At 30.3% G+C, this 14,365-nt stretch overlaps 1 protein-coding gene across 19 annotated transcripts in view; it reads right to left on the bottom strand.

Moving 5' to 3' along the window:
• LOC122514084 (potassium voltage-gated channel protein Shaker) overlaps nt 1-14,365 on the bottom strand; it is a 172,705-nt gene that overhangs the window by 55,419 nt on the left and 102,921 nt on the right. Inside the window, exon 1 of one of the 19 annotated variants that reach the window (XM_043630735.1) lies at nt 13,288-13,908. The exons of the other annotated variants lie outside the window; for them this stretch is intronic. The gene's annotated coding sequence lies outside the window, so the exon portion shown is untranslated. Of the gene's footprint in view, nt 1-13,287; nt 13,909-14,365 lie in introns of those variants that run through there. 19 annotated transcript variants of the gene reach the window in all.

Genomic DNA, 14,365 nt, shown 5'->3' with positions numbered 1-14,365 from the left:
TCGCGTGCGTGTGTGTGCGTATACTCGAGAAAGATTAGAGAAAAAAAAAGAAAAACTTACTAAGATTAGAAACGAAAATTTCGAGACAAAAAAAGAGAGAATAACAAAATTTGACAAGAAAATTCCTCGTAATTCGTGAAAACTATTCGTAAGAGTGTTTAATTTTTGTTCCTTTCGTTTTATTTCGTTAAGATTACGAGCCTATTTTGATTTTGTTGTTTGTTTTTTTTTCATTCTTTTTTGTAAGAGTCTAAAATATCATCTCGGATAACAATCGAATTCAATTACATCGGTATTAACGATCGAAAGATTACACAACCCGTTTTTTTTTTTCTTTTTCTTTTTTCTATTTTCCTTTAGAGGGAAAAAAATCATCTCGTCGAAGTTTTCGTTTCGTGAGAGAGAAAAAAAGTAAATGGAGTGTAGGTAAAGAGGTAAAAGGGTAAAGGGGATGAGGGGGAGGGAGCAGGGGGGTGAGATACCGCAGCAAGATGCGGGAAAAACGACGCAAGACTTGGTCGATACGCTTCGTGCTCTTCGATCGTACTTTTCTATCGTTTCCTCTCTCTCTCTCTCTCTTTTTCTTTTTCTTTTTCTTTATTTTTCCAACACACACACACATATATAGAGACATAGTGTATATATATCTAATACTTTGGTCCTTTTTATCAAGGAAAGACATTTATTTTCGGAAATTTCAACTTTTCTCATTGTTCTTGTTCGATGATAGTAAAGTTCGATACGATTGGGTGCCAAATTGTAACAAATACGAATACGATGAGAGACAAATATAATCTTTTTCATTATTTTCTCTAATGTCATATCATTTTTACTACTTATCCATGCCAAAGAAATTTAACGATTTATCTAACTTTGAAATTCTAATTTTAACGAGACATAATTTATTCGTTATCGTTATGGAAATTTTATGGTTTCTCGTAGTATGTACTTGCTTTGAAATTGTAACGGACAAGGGGGGAAAGAGGAGTAGGGGGAAATACAAAAGAGAAGAAATTCAATGATTAATTCTTATTCGTGAAAATATATTTACGTTGAATCGAATTGGAAATTAAAACGTTAAATAAATCAAATGAGAAATATAAAACAGTTTTGTATCAACGAAATAATATATTTCTTATCAAAAATTGTTCTTATTTCTTAAATAATCTTTTCTCGTCAAATGATTTAACGTTTAAACGTTTATTTCTCTCAATAATAAAATTACAATTAATTATATTACGAATATCTTATTGAATACGATAAAATTAAGGAAACAATCTAATAAATAAATAAATGTACGAACGATTTGATCTTTGCAATCTCCGATAATTTTTTTTTTCTCCAATTAATTCCTAAATCAATTTAAAATTAGCGAAAACGAACGAATCCTGATGAATCTGCCTTATTTTTTTTTTTATCTTTTTTTAATCTAACGTTGAGAAATAATTATTTCGCGTCACGAAAAGGAAAGGAAAGTTTAAAAAAAAAAAAAAACAGAAAACTAGGTGTGATATCCCACGTAAATTTGATCTAGTGTTCTCGTAAAGAACTCTCATCTTAAGTACTTACTTATTTACATACTTAGTTACTCAGTTACTTACTTACAAATAATTAACAGTAGTTTTCAAAGATAGACTGCGCGTATGGAAGGTTACCTAGGCAAAAGTTTAGTGCACTCGAAAAGCCGGTAGTCGTAGTCGTCGCAGTCGTTGAGTAGGTACACTCGGATATATCACGTCATGCTTAAGAAGCCGAGACCAAGTGTCTCATTAACGATAAACGATATACCCGAAAACAACCCCTAAGTATCTCTAGCAACACCCTTTGAAGGATTAACAAATTTATTTTTGTATATATATAAAATATAAAAATACGTGTGAAACTTTTGTCCCTTTCGTTTCTTTTGTGTGTGTATGTGGAAACTATTAAATATTAGGTCTTACTGTAATTAATGCACCGATATGGGACCTATTGGACCCTTACAACTGTGCAGAATTTAAAATAAAAAACATTAGTGTTCTGTTAATCAGTTCTGTTCATTATAATTCTAAATGAATATATTTGATTTACAATTCATCCCGAAAACAACCCCTGAGTATTTTTAGCAACACCCTTTGAAGGATTAACAAATTTATTTTTGTATATATTATATATAAAATATAAAATATAAAAATACGTGTGAAACTATTATCCTTTTGAAAACGATTAAATATTGGGTCTTACTGTAATTAATGCACCGATATGGGACCTATTGGACCCTTAAAACTTTGCAGAATTTAAAATAAAAAACATTGGTCTTCTGTTAATCAGTTCTGTTCATTATAATTCTAAATGAATATATTTGATTTACAATTCATCCCGAATACAACCCCTGAGTAATTTTAGCAACACCCTTTGAAGGATTAACAAATTTATTTTGTATACATATATAAAATATAAAATATAAAAATACGTGAGAAACTTTTGTCCCTTTCGTTTTTTTGCACCGATATGGGATCTACTGGACCCTTACAATTGTGCAGAATTTAAAATAAAAAACATTAGTGTTCTGTTAATCAGTTCATTCATTATAATTCTAAATGAATATATTTGATTTACAATTCATCCTGAAAACAACCCCTAAGTATCTCTAGCAACACCCTTTGAAGGATTAACAAATTTATTTTTGTATATATATAAAATATAAACACTTTTGTCCCTTTCGTTTTTTTTGCACCAACATGGGACCTACTGGACCCTTACAACCATTTAATATTTAAAATAAAAAACATTAATGTTCCGTTAATCAGTTCTGTTCATTATAATTCTAAATGAATATATTTCATTAACAATTCATTTCTAAAATCAAACTATATACAATAAAACATAATTTCCATTAAAAAAATAAAAAAAAAAAATAAAATATACTATCTTAGAACAAAAAAAAAAGTGACACGATCCCTTAAATAAACGAACGTGGTATTGAATCTATTTGATAAAAAAATGACAAAAATAAAAAAGAGAACGAACGCATACGTATCGTAAAATTGTCGAGTATTTCCCCCTTTTTTTTTTCTTTCTCTTTTTTTCTTCTTTTTTTCTTTTTTTCGTACCAATCTACCAACGAAACATAAAACATACGATATCCATAAAAGGCCGTTGGAACGAAAGCTCGAAAAAAAACGATTGTAACAAAAGGGTTTTTGATATAAAGTGTGTGAAAGAGAAATAGAGAATGAGAGAATGAGAGAAAGAGAGAAAGATGATCTTTAAAGGGACACGTTCGATATCATTTTGCACTTGTACTACGATACTTGTAAATTTATAAGTCAGAATACTATGTCCTCGTGCGTATACGTTCGATTGGCCGTGACACGTTTTCGTTTACGTTCGTAAATATGCATAACTACGTTCACGTTCAACCGATATTTCGTTTCTATATAACTACTGAGAAACCAAAACTACCGTGGAAAGGCCTGATTGACGGCTACATTTGCAAGAAACTTCGCTTAATTATAAAATTATGACAACAACAACAAAATAGCCGATAAATAAATCGATCTATTAATCGATTCATCCTTTAAATAGATCCATCCTCGTACATTCCACATTTTTTACCACGTGTTTTATGTGTTACGTAATTTCTATGGGGTAACACGATGGTGGTGTAAACGTTTACGTAGCTATGGTTAATTTTTGTTCTTAATGCTTGAAATGTTTAATTTATGAGCTTTATAATCAACTTTGTGATGTAACGTTTCTTTTTTTAAATATAAAAATGATAAATTTTTATTATATTTATACGATATTATTGAGATCGTATATTATTTGTTTGTTCGAAATAAAAATGATTACATATATACAAAAAAAATTACTTCAACCTGCGTAACCCTGAAACAAAACTATAATACCAAGCCTACTAATAATTTATGCATATTTCTATTTATATCTATCGTAACCGATCACGTGATTTAATCTTCAACAAATGTTGCGTTCGAATCAAAAAAATTACGACCTTGAATTTGATTAGAATTTTAATTGTAAAATAAAATAAAAAAAAATAATTAAATTAACCGTTTGATCGTACGTGTTTGAACAAACAAAACTTATACAAATATATATAATATTTAAAATCGCAAGTTTAAATAAAAATATAAATGAATTATTTGACAAATTTTGGGAATTAATTGGCATAAAAATGGTATACGCAAGCGTATATGTTACATGTTTCTATATACATGTACATATTGTAATTTCACTGATCCACAAAGTTAGTCATTGAACGAACCCAGTGTACGAATCGTGCGATAATAATGCAAGCACGCTTTGTCGAGCAAATTGTCGAGGACGAATTAATGCACCGTCGCGTTGCCCTGCCTGTCTGCTCGTTCTCTCGCAAGATGCAATTAATTTATACCTCGTGAAATTCTCCAATTTCTAACTAAAGTCCTGTCACACTCTCTCTCTCTCTCTCTCTCCCTCTCCCTTTCTCTATCTGTCTATCTCTTTCTCTCTTTTCTATATCGTAATTCTCTGACTTTTTTTCTCCCGCTATTTTAAATAAGAAAGAGCAAAGAAAAGCTGGAAAAATTAGGTTGGCCAATACCGACAATTCTCTTCCCTAACTCGTTTTAAAAATAAATATATCTTATAACGAAGGGTGTATAAAATTCTATTCACAATTCACCAATCACACGACGGTTGAATTTTTAATCATCGTCTACCGCGTCTACCTTTTTAAAAGCAAACTCGGTAACAATAGTTATTAATTTCTAAAACATTTCGAAGATAAATTGTCTTTCCCCTCTGTTAGAATCTTCTTCTTCTTCTTATTCTTCTTCTTCTCTTGTTTGATATTTTCTTTAAAATATTATAAATATATTATAAATTATTACTATTACTACTAATACTAACAACCGTTAACGAGATTTTCATTAATTTTACGCGAAAATAAAATCATTCGTATTTCGCTGGAAATCGTTGGAAAGATATGGAAAAAAAAAAAAATAAAAATGTGTAAGAAAAATTTATACGATCGAGTAACGTTATATCATAATACAAATATATATATTACAATATAATAGTATAGAAATTTTCCAACGAATTCGTCGAATTAAACGCGCGAGCCTAACTTCCAACAGAATTTGTCGAGCGTGTGATTTCTATTGTTCCTTTCTAAACTCCACTCTACCCCTTCCCCACCCCCACCCCCGTTCCCCATCCGTTTCCCCTGTTCTTCCCGGTCCTCGTCATTTTCTAAACATCCATCCACCCATCCAACCACCCTTTCCTCCATTTCCACGTGTGTCTGCCTTTCTAGGTTTCTCTTTTGTGGGATTCTCCAACTAACCTAGCACGTAAATTGTACACACGCGTCATCGATCACATCGTCGAGTTTTAATTAACGCAACTTAGGATGCTTTAGAAACGTTTCGATCGTAAGACATAATTAACTTCGATTATTCATGTTTAACCTCGAACCATTTGCCATAGGACGTATCTCGATACTATTACTACTACTACTACTACTACTACTTCATCTTCTTCTTCTTCTTCTTCTTTTTCTTCTACTATTTCTTTCCTCTTGTTTCGTAAACTCCGTTTAATCAAAACCAATACTCAGTGGAACGTATAGATGAAGTTATTTGTACACCGAATTTACCCTACGTAATTAATTAATAGTAACACTTCCTTATATTCCTCATGAATTTCAATTCAAATACAACATAGATTTTCGTTTAAACGCTCTACGAGAGTCTCATCACCATTTTTTTTTGTCTTCTTTTCATTTTATTTTTATTTATTATCACACGCCCCGATATATTTGTTTTTAACATTATTTTATTGGATTTCGGTGTGTGTGTGTGTGTGTTATATCATTAATTGAGATAAATAAATGTACGAAATGTATTATCGTGGGTGATACATTGTTGATAAGCGATGTAAATATTGAATATTAAATTATTCGTTCGGGCGTATGTGAAATAATGTTATTTCTACGTGAAACAAAAAAAAAAAAAGAAAAAGAAGAAGAAAGAGTAAAAGGTAGGAGGGGAGGGGGGGAAAGAAGAAAAATCGGTGAATTTAATTCGACGAGATATGAAACGTTATTGAACGTACGATTTATATATCACGCGTGTTAGAATCAACGATAACGTACATCGATGACTGATAATATAACCCGAAAAAGAAATAAAGAAAAAAAAATAAAGAAAAAAAGATAAAAATCCTGCTATCAAGTAAAAATCGAACCCTGTCTGATACACACACACACACACATATATATATAGAGAGAGACACGTACACATATACATAGTATACCTCACTGAATTTCACGTATAGGGAAATAAAAATGACGATAGGTAAAATCGAAGAAAAAGCACGCGAACGAATCGTAACGTAGTTGAAATATTATCATTTGTCATACATATATAATGTACATGTGTATTACAATTTCGAAATAACGAAAGAAAAATAATAAAGAAGAAGAAGAAGAAAATAAATAATTAATTTTATTTATTTAATAATATTTTATTGACCCTAGAACCTAGGCTCCCTAAAGGCCATTAATTACAATGTAGTACAATGTAATGTATAGATAAAACAAAACGGAAATGAAAATTATGTAATTATTATTAAACTTATCATTATATTAGTAGTAACGCACAGTAAGTAGATAAATGTAAAAAAACTGGTGTGTGTACTTATGTACGCACGTAAGAAGTTATACTTCTTTGCCGTACCAAAACGAACATAACCTCAATAATCTCAAAAATAACTTCAAAAAAAAACTTCAAAGAAAAAAAATAACTTAAAAGAAAAAAATAATTATTATTATATATATATAAGAAAGAATAAAAAAAAGAAAAAGAAAATATCAAAATATAGATATCAGTCCACATTAAATATAAGAGAGATATATCGAATTACTTCACGCGTCAACTGTCATGGCGCGGTTACAGCATTAGTTCTCGCTTCGATCATTTAAGTAAAGCAGCGCTGAGTACGATTAGTATTTGGATGGGTGACCCGCTTGAGAAAAAAAGGGGAAGAAGAAGAGAAGACAACTTCATGCCGTATATTTGAAATCGCTTTGCCGCGCGTCGTAAATACCGACAAACTTCATGGTGTCGTTTTTCCAGACGCTCGGAACAAAATCACTCCCCATTACATTTTTCCCAACGCGCCAAAAGAAGTATAACTTCAAAAGAAAATAATAAATAATAAATAAAAGTATAATGGTTCTATAATAGTAGTATAGTAGTATTGGTTCAAAGCAATAAACATGTGGTTAAAAAATATTATATATATATTATAAATAAAAATATTATACTTTAGATTTTTCTATTTCATCTGCTCGATAACGTAATTGCTATTTTGTCGTTGTTCGTTTGTTTTAATCGAAAGAACAAGAAGAAAAAAGAAAAAAGAAGAAAAAGAGGAAGAAATAAAAGTATAAAATCGTCGTTTATCTTGTTTTTCTTTTTATCCTAAACGATGTAGGCGTCAACCTTTTGAAAGATCTAAAGTGTGTCCCCTTTCAGAATCTTCAACGAGACAAACACGATACGTGCCAACCAGAGTTAACTTTTTATCATAGTAAAAGAAAAATAACTCTAGGGCCTGTTGCAATACTGGCAACGATTTCTAACAATGAATTCTCATATATATATACTTATGTATATAATACTACATAATAAATATGTGCTATAGATAGGAACCGGGTGTTTTAAATTCAATCCCCCTTCTTACTTTTTTTTCATCACTCACGTACAAAACAAAACAAAAACACGTATGTGTTATTCTTTTTAAAATGAATTTAAACGAACATAGATATTTACGTACGATAATACATAATAGATATATACAACAAACGAGAAAGGAATTTGAAATTTTCGACCCTTCCTACTTTTCCCTTTATCCCTTCTCTCTTTTACGTACACACAAATATGATTTTATTTTTTAAATGAGTCTGATGTAAAACTGTTAATGATTTTTACAAAGAAATAAACATGTATTTATGTACAATCGTACATAATAAATATATACTACAAACATGAAGGGAATTTTAAATTCCTACTTGTCCCTTTCTCTCTCTCTCTCTCTTTTACATACACACAAATATAATTTTATTTTTTAAATGAGTCCGGTGTAAAACTGCTAAAGATTTCCACAAATGCATAAACATGTATTTATGTACAATCGTACATAATAAATATATACTACAAACTAAAAGGGAATTTTAAATTCCTACTTATCCCTTTTCTCTCTCTCTCTTTTACATATACAAAAATATAATTTTATTTTTTAAATGAGTCTGATGTAAAACTGCTAAATATTTCCACAAATGCATAAACATGTATTCATGTATTGTATAATAATACATAATAGAGACGTATGCTGCAAACATGAAAAAAGTTTTAAATTCGAACCCCTAATATCCCAAGCCCCTTTCTTATTTTTTTTTTTCTTTAACTCGTGTACGTATAATAAACGATTTTTCTTTCATCGAGAATAGCCGAACGCTTGACATTCTCGTTTCCACACCCAACAGATCACTTCACACGTCAGTTAAACGATTGCCATCCCTCGAACAAATTCTCGCGACGAAATAGACGATGAAAGTAGGAGGTGGGTGGGTGGGGTAGGAGGGGGAAGGGAGGGGAGAGTGATAATGGGCTCTTTGACCGGAAAGGAAGATCGAACTAAAGCAACGCAGCAGACAATGGAAACGGAAAAGAACGTTTATCGGAAACCGTGAAATGAAAAAGAAGAAGAAGAAGAAAAGGAAGAAGAAGAATAAGGAAAAAGAAAAACGAAGGAGATGAAAAGCTGATAGAGGGACATATCGAATTCTCCATTCGTTCGCCCTTTTCCCTTTTTCTATTTCTTTTTATTTCCTTTTTTTTTTCCTTTTTTTCGGTGTCTTAATTTCGTTTCTTTTCTTTTTGTCTTATTTTACTCTCCTTTGTGATAGACACACTACTACAATAATGGTACAATACCTTGTTAACTAACTTTCTTGAATATTTCAACACCAAGGTCTTATCTTACGTTTAATCAAAAGAAATATGCGAGTATAATTTTTTTATTATTTTTTTTCTCTATATTCAAATAGATATTTGGTTTCTTCTTGTGAAGATTAATGTGTTAATGATATTAATTAATCGATTAGAATAAATTATGATAAATATATTTTGTATTTTATGTATTAAAGTATATCATAGTGTTTGCTTGGTTAATTATATAAATTGTATTTATGACAAATTGAAATAACGTTTGTGTCTAAAGAAAAATGTAAATCGATGACAGAAAGATATGTTTAATAATTCATCAAAAAATAATTTTCTTTCGACCTATAAACCCATGCAAAGGTCCCATATGAGCGAACCATATTAGGGTCATATGAACTAATTTATATTCACGCCAAAAACATGTCGTAACGAAAGAATTGTTTTAATTGTTTGTTCGATAAAAAATTAACGCGTTGCCATATTTTTTCCAAATAAAATATTTCTGCGAGATAAATCATGAAATTGTTTCATTAAAAAAAAGTCACGATTCAAAAATTGAAACGTAAAATTATTCCTCGAAATTTAAACGACGCGTATATGGCGTAATACAATGAAAAATTACGAAAAATTTTGCGAAATAAATATCAATGTATTATAAAACAAAACAAAAAAAAAAGAATAAGAGAAAAAAAGAGAAAAACAAAACAAAAGTATTACGAAAGAAAAAATTAGAACGTAGAACATAATATCTATCTATTAGCTCGTGCTATTTCGTGAGAGTTTCTAATTTAACGTCATCGAAAAATAAAACAAGTGGATTAGGTGGGCTTGTGCACTCCGGACGAAACTTTTCTTCGCTTTTTACTCTTCCTCTTAAAAACTCTTAAAAAGAAAATTCTTACGAAAGGGATTGTGACATGCTCGAGTGACACGAGTTTTAAAAAAGCCGATGGGGTAAATAAATTTGCCCGAAAATTACGTAATTAAATTTTTCTTCTTTTCTTTTTCATTTTTTTATTTTATTTTTTTTTTCTTTTCCCCTTCGATCATCTTTTAACGAATTACTTCATGAAATTCAAAACATATCATACGTATTCGTACGGTTTTAACCACATAATTTTGCTTTACAAGTTTTGATTGATTGCAATTGGTCACGAAACAAGTTTGTAAACGTTTCAAAGTTAGAAATAATTACAAAGGATGTATGAATGAAAATTTGATATAACATTTGATAAGAACAAAATAATACGTACTATACACGTACTAAATATATATTTGTAATTCAATATTTATTAGATTTTGTGTTAAATTTCTCATGTTTTATTTAAAAGAAAATCTTGACAACCGAAGACAAAACGTTTTCAATTTGACCCCATAGTGAATAAGTTGAAACGACACTCGTTTCATATTTTTTTTCTGAACTTTTCTACGATCGATAACGCGAAAAACTTACGTCCTTCTAACGAAAGAATAACCTCTGCTATTATTTCTTCTTTTTATATACGTAATAAAACTAATTCAATATTAAACGTGTAACGTGGAAATATATTCTACACTTATTCGAGATTCATTAAAAAAAAAACAAAAAGAACAAAAATCTCTAAAACATCGTTTATTATTCGATTTAAAACTATCGATAGTTCTATTTTCATTTTTCACCGTACGGGTTTGAAAAATAATTAACTTATTATTTATTAAAAGTTATTTTTTTTTTTTGCAAACAAAGTAGGACGAATAAAAAGTTAACTTGATTAAAAAATGATTGTTATTCTTTCTTAGAATAAAATCTTTTTAACCCTCTCATATATTTTAATTTATTATATATATTTTTTAATTTTTCTTTTTACTAATCTTTACACTAAAACATTTTGTTGATAAAATCAATAATTGATTAAATTAATAACTTAGAATGTATATATAAAAAGAAACTAAAATGTGTTTTTATACCTTTCTCGTTAGAACGATCGATAGAACTTAACGATAATCATAATATTTTCTCACTTATCCTCGTAATAATAATTCTTAATTATCTTTGCTAAATTACTATACTTCTTTCTATTTAATCTCTACATTATTTCTTCTACGAATAATATCAATATTTTTTTTAAACACAGAAATTACTCACTGTCTAAACGTTCATTTTAAAAAAAATATTCTTTTCACCATTTACTTATTAAAAAATGATAAGTATTCCTAATAAATTGTTATTTTTCAATAGATCATTATACAAGTTATCTTAACAATATTAATATATATTTATCTCTCTCTCTCTCTCTTTATTATCCTAATCTTATCTCATTAATACATTTTTAAATAATATCGACAAATTATTCAATCCAAAAGTAATTCCAAATCGTGAATATAATTCTCCCCCGCCCCATATAAATTCCCATGCAAATTAAAACGATTTATTTTCATCATTATCACGCGAAACACGATACGATATAATAGATATGATTATTTTGTTCATTCACTTAGAATATTTTCATAACGATCAACCCCGCTCAATTGTACGAGTAGTAAAAAAGAAGTGTTCTATGAAAAAGAAACCGGGACACGGTTTGAAAAAAGAAGAGGGGAGGGGAGGGGTGGGGCGATGGGTGAAAAAAATGGAAGGAAACGAAGAAGAAAAAGAAGAAGAAGAAGAAGAAGAGAAGATAAAAAGATAGAAAGCTCGTTTTCACGGAAATCTTCGCTTTCTATTCTCCTTTCTTTTTATTTTATTTTTTATCTTCTCGATACTAGCACGATAATGAAGTAAATATCCACCGATAACAACTTCGAACAATTAGAAGAAGAAGAAAGAAGAAGAAAAGACAAACAAAAAGGAAGGAAAGAAGGAAAGAAGGAATGGAAAATAAAAGTACGGGGGGGTGAGAAATGCGAACATAATTTGAAATTTTTCTTAAGAAAAACTCGTGGGGGTGAAAAAAGGGTAAACAAAGTTGTGGTTAACAAAATAATTTTAAAGTAACGAATGGTGAAAGATCTTCATCTTGCTTCAATAGTTTTTCCTTCGTTTTTATTTTTTTTATATTTTTTTCTCTCTCTCTCTTTTTTTTACACCCCCCATTACATTTTCTAAACTCTCGAGAGTATAATTGTTCACGAGAGAAACGAATTGTTTCTTTCATATATCGTGTCCGCTATACTACAGTTACTTTTAATTTTCTTATTCTACCAACGATTATGCGTTTGACGATGTAACGCGAAAAAGAAAGAATGAAAATGCGTAGGAGGAAGAAAAAAAAAAGAAAGAAAATTATTACTACACTATCTCGAAAAAATAAAAAAGAAAAACCTTAAATAACGTCAACGGTTATGAAACAAATGTTATACAAGACGATTTTAATTTTGATAAAATAAAATACGTACGTGTAATAATATTTCGTAGAATTTCGTTATTTAATTATTTAATATTATTTCTTCTTCTCTATGCAATATGGGAAGAAAATAAAGAAGAAAATGTGCGATAAAAACGTGACAAGAATAATAATTCTCTTTTTGCTACCTCGAAGTACCTAAAAATAAAAAAAAAAAAACAGTAATTCGACTTAAACGTTTCATACGATATTTTCACTTTGATCAAACAAAATATATTATAATAATAATAATAATAATAATGTGAATAATTTCAATTAATCACGTATATATTGTTTCTCTTTGATACAACTCACACAAAACAAAACGAAAAATTGTTAACATTTCTGTTTTCTTTTTGCTACTTCAAAAAACGTACCTAAAAATCAGTAGAAAGATAATTCAACAACGTTAAACGTTAATACGATATTTACTTTGATAAATCAAAAATAATAACAATAATAATAATACCTGTTTAAAAACTCAAGTTTCTTTGACGTATCTTATTCCACATATTTCTTTCTTTATCTTACAAATAAGATAAACGTGGAACCGATCGAGCGATAAAGATCTTATCTTTTTAATCTTCCTTCTTAACCAAGAAAGAAAGAAAGAAAGAAAGAAAGAAAGAAAAATCACGTAAAAGAATATTGCTGGAAATGGAAAGATAAACTTATTTTTTATTATTAAATAAAATCTTGAAATCTCTTTTTTTTCTTTTTTTTTCTTTTTTCAAGGATTGAAGGAAGAACGCGAAGAGACACTGTTCACACAAAAATATAATATATAACACAGGTCACTTAAAAAAAAAGAAAAAAATAAGAGATAAGAATTAGAAGAATAAGAAGAAGAAACTTTGGCCGATCACTGACTGACGAAACCACCCCCCTCCCCCCACAAAGAAACAAAAAAATAAACCGTGTTGGAGTAGTACTCGATCAGTAGAGCCGAGCATGAACGAATCAACGATGTTGAGTGTGCCAAAGGTGGATAAGATCTGGAAACACTTCCGGGAGTTCACCGACACCAACTAAACGCACGTACAAACACACACCACTACCACCACCAGCACCAGCACCACTACCACCACAACTATAATAACACTTCTTTGATAGAAGGTATGACGCGATATTAACGAATCACGAATTCCAATAATCAAAACAAACTAAACAGCGAGACTCGAGGAGAAAAATTCAAACACAGACGAACGCACACACATACACACAGACACACGCCAGGTCACCCCCGCGAATAAACTAATCCTCCGTTTTTTTTTCCTCTTCTCTCTCTCTTTCTGTCTCTCTTTCTTCTTCTCTTTCTATATTATTCGATATTATTCGCAGAAAAAAATATCAAAACTAACACCAGATCGAGATAGGAAATAGATGAAAAAATAGAACGAGAGAGTACAAAAAAAAAGAAGAATGGGGCCACCGTTTGAAGAAAAATTAACAAAAATCACCGTAAGAATTTTCTCTTCATTTTATCTTCGACAAAAATCGACGAGTATAATCGTCACGAAGAATACGTTGAAACAATATTATTAACAATACTATTACTAATAATAACAATAATAATAACAATAATAATATTAATACCAATCGTTGGATCGGAGTTAGAAGGATTGTTCATTTCTACGATTTAGACTTTAGAGAAAGAGAGAGAGAAGGAATTAGATGATGTTGGCGAAGAGAGAACAACCGGCCGGCAGCGTGGCTGCCTTAGTTTGCGAAGGCGCGTGCCATGCCATCCCTTTCGAACCCCGTCGTTCTGTCTCTCCTACCACCACCTCGAGCACGGATCATTCTCCCCACCCTACTACCCCCTGTTCCAACCCCCTAACCCTCCTCATACTCTCTCTCTCTCTCTCTCTCTCGTTAGCTTTCTATGCGACACAACTATGACGCGACATCTTTTCACTCACTCACTCACCCCCTTCTCATTTTACTCGCTCGCTCACTCCCTCCCCCTCCCCGTTCCACTACATCATTCTAACCACCCCCTCCCCCCTG

The sequence above is a fragment of the Polistes fuscatus genome, unplaced genomic scaffold, assembly GCF_010416935.1.
Source record: "Polistes fuscatus isolate 324 unplaced genomic scaffold, CU_Pfus_HIC Scaffold14, whole genome shotgun sequence".
NCBI classification, from domain to species: domain Eukaryota; kingdom Metazoa; phylum Arthropoda; class Insecta; order Hymenoptera; family Vespidae; genus Polistes; species Polistes fuscatus.
This window is presented reverse-complemented; position numbering and strand designations above follow the sequence as displayed.